Below are 383 nucleotides of genomic sequence, written 5' to 3'. Positions count from 1 at the left end.
GGGGGTGAGGCAGGGAGAGAGGTTAGGGAAAGGCCTGGGCTGCACCAAGCGGGGAGAGCACCTGATCTCCCTGTTGAGAAGGCATCCAGTCATATTGCCCTTCTCCTCACCATGTAATACCTACTACACTCAGCGTTTCTTTTTTTTTTTCTTTTTAAGCCTCATGCAAGGATATATTTATTGATTGGGGAGAGAGAGACAGAGAGAGAGAGAGAAACATCAATGTGAGAGAAAAATTTAGATCAGTTGCCTCCTGTACACACCTAGAGAGCCTAAGGATTGAACCCAAAATCTGGGCATGTGCCCTGACCCCCGGACCTCTCAGTGTACAGGACGACACACCAACTGAGCCACACCGGTGAGAGGACTTTTATGTGTTGTAC

The sequence above is a fragment of the Myotis davidii genome, unplaced genomic scaffold (assembly GCF_000327345.1).
Source record: "Myotis davidii unplaced genomic scaffold, ASM32734v1 scaffold378, whole genome shotgun sequence".
Classification (NCBI taxonomy): domain Eukaryota; kingdom Metazoa; phylum Chordata; class Mammalia; order Chiroptera; family Vespertilionidae; genus Myotis; species Myotis davidii.
Note: the sequence above shows the minus strand (reverse complement) of the source record.